Source organism: Pinus tabuliformis, chromosome 7 (assembly GCF_031772625.1).
Source record: "Pinus tabuliformis cultivar Carrire ecotype Pingquan chromosome 7, CPIR1, whole genome shotgun sequence".
NCBI lineage: Eukaryota > Viridiplantae > Streptophyta > Pinopsida > Pinales > Pinaceae > Pinus > Pinus tabuliformis.
This window is the reverse complement of record NC_142293.1, coordinates 1,130,685,498-1,130,688,362: the sequence shown is the minus strand read 5'-3', so window position 1 is coordinate 1,130,688,362 and position 2,865 is coordinate 1,130,685,498. Positions and strand designations below refer to the sequence as shown.

General features: G+C 35.8%; 1 long non-coding RNA gene across 1 annotated transcript; it reads right to left on the bottom strand.

The window, feature by feature from the left end:
• Window positions 1-489: 489 nt before the first annotated feature.
• Window positions 490-2,865, bottom strand: LOC149251493 (uncharacterized). The gene is made up of 3 exons (XR_016265985.1): window positions 1,090-2,865; window positions 970-993; window positions 490-784 (listed from the first exon to the last, which is right to left on the bottom strand). It is a non-coding gene; the product is annotated as an uncharacterized LOC149251493 (long non-coding RNA).

Sequence of the window (2,865 nt, the reverse complement as noted above, 5' to 3'; positions counted from 1 at the left end):
AGACAGGTCCCTACAAAATCAAACCTAAACAAATGAAATCCTAGGCGATTCTTTTATATTTTATTGAAATTGGAAAACCTAACGTGAGAATATTAAGAAAACCTAATGTGAGAATATGAGGTGTAGAGCACAATAATTCAATTCCAAAACCAGGCCATCTATCTGACTCATAAAATGAAGATAAAACTTGACCTTTTATTGCTAATACTGAATATCCAAGTAAGAAAAGGAATTGCAGCTCTACTACTCACGGAACCAAGTAAACACCTAAGTCCTTCCAAATAGCGGAAATTATATTCTGAAACTGCCACTGGTAATCTGCCTCCGAACAGGGTTGATGGGACATGCTATCAATTTATTTTAAATACAATGTTTTCATGGCTTCAAATTCAAATTTTGGTTTAAAGGAAGCACTACAATTTTTAATTTATTTGATACTGATTTTATTGTGCATAAGATAGAGATTTTGATATTATATACTGAAAATGATATGTGTGGGAATATGCCTCATAAAATGAATATAAAGCTTGACCTTTTATTGCTAATACTGAATATCCAAGTAAGACAAGGAATTGCGGCTCTACTACTCACAGAACCATGTAAACACCTAAGTCCTTCCAAATAGCGAAAATTATATTCTGAAACTGCTACTGATATACTTGGGCAGCCAGTCCAACCAGAAGAAGAGCCAACAGACGTAATATCTCAGAAATAGTCTGCAAAGATACTACTCTCTTTTTACTGCTGGCAGAAGAAGTGTTAGCGTTAGGAGCTGAAGTAGATCCTGCATGCCCACAACCACAAATCACATTATATAACAGATTCAGATCCAAGTGTCTTTGCACCTAACTCTCACATCTGATTCATTCAAGCCCCTAACAACAAAATCGGAAATAAAAAATATCTATGTTTATGCCAAGAGAACAAACAAAAACTTTATTAATAAAGAGGAGAAGGAAAAAACTAAACCTGAAGAGGTGCTGTTTTCACCAACTGTCAAAACAACAAAGAAAGAAACCATAAGGTCTCACAAAAAGTAAAAAAATGGTAATTTTTGAAGAGAAAATGGGGTTTGATGCAGAATCGTACGTTTAGAGCAACCGCTGACAGAAGCATTGAGGCCGACCTCCTAGCCCACATGTATGCATCCAACTTCTCCCAAATCTCTATTGCTGCAGCTTTATCTTGATGCCGCTTATGTTTACTAATCTGCAGGTAAATTACACGAGCTAAACAATAAGCAGACAAAATTAATGGCAAAATAAATGAGCGTACATGATACAATAAGCTCTAATAGACTGAAATTTATCCCATCATGTGGAACAAGACAAATCCATAAGCAGCGTGTTATAGAAGCAGAGCTTGGAAGCTTGACAATACTCGAAACAATAACAGAAAAGTCTAAATCTCATACTGAAACTATCTTCACATTCCACTGCCTCACAGATTTAGCAGACTCCACACTGTCATCTTCAAAGCGAATGTAAAACCCCAAGACTGTAAACATCCATCCGCATGACATTACAATTGAAAAGAAAATCTGATAAATCTTGATCACCTTACAGCTTCTAAAAGAATCCCCACTTTATCAATGCTACAACATGCTTATGCTAATCTTAATTAAGTGATAACAGGATAGGAAGTTCACATAATTTGTGCATTATATAGCAGACTAAACTCTGTAAAATCAAGTAGTAAAAGATGTCTTCGGTGAGAATATTTATGCTTGTCAGATGGAAGCTGACACACCCTACAAAAGCAAAAGGAATTTGGACAAGACGTAGTCAGGCACTTTTGAATAGTATTTTTTGGAATGTACTGGATACAAGCCAAAGCAATCAAGTATAAGATAACCCTGGAAAATAGGGCATATAAAGATTTCAGCCAACATAACCATCTTATCAGAAACTCTAAATTTATAGCAAGTTCGTATGTAAATTTTTCAGCCAACAGAACCATCTTACCAAAAAAACTCTCAATTTACAACGAATTCGCATGTAAAAGTTTCAGCCAATAGAACCATCTTACCAAAAACTTTCTCACAATTTATAGCGAGATAGAGACTTAACCATCTCACCAAAAAACTCTCAATTTATAGCGATGAAGCCTCTAACTTGCCTATGACAATTGTTTCAGGACTTTAGTGCATAGAACTTCAAATTTTACATCATTCTAAACAACATTATGAGGTAAGTAAGCCCTCAAAAGCCTTTACCTGACATTTACATGCACCAAATGTAGGCCCCACCTAACAAGGGCCTTTTAGTGGATACAATTCAACAAGCAGGATGTATAGAGCAAATTCCAAATAGTGTCTAATACTATACCGTATTTTGTTGCCAGGAAAAAAGGGTATATTCTACCTTTACCTAGTGATGTAAACAGCGTTCAGTTGCATATGACCATTCCAATCTGCTTTGAGCTGAGCAGCTCAAGAGTATCTGTGAATTGGAATTTGCAACATTATAATAATAGGATAGAAAACTACCTAATCCATGTGCTTCAAAGCTAGCTCTTTGATACATAATACTAATTAATTAGATCGAGATTGACATAGAACCAGGTCTACAAGGCATTTCAAAGCTAGCTCTTTGATACATAATACTAATTAATTAGATCGCAATCCTTTTGTAGTCTCCATCTGCCAAAGTAGTTGCTTATGCTATTGTCTTACTGGGATCTCGTAAGAGAATTTTTTGTTTCCCTCACCGAACACTCACATACCAGTTGAAGCAGGGCACTCAGAGCTAGTTTATTGAGTTACAAGGTCAAAGGCAGGAGGAGGATAAGAGGTTCTTTCTTTCTTCCTTATTTTCCTCACACAAGGCGACATCTATTGTCTTACTAGGATCTGGTAAGTGTTTT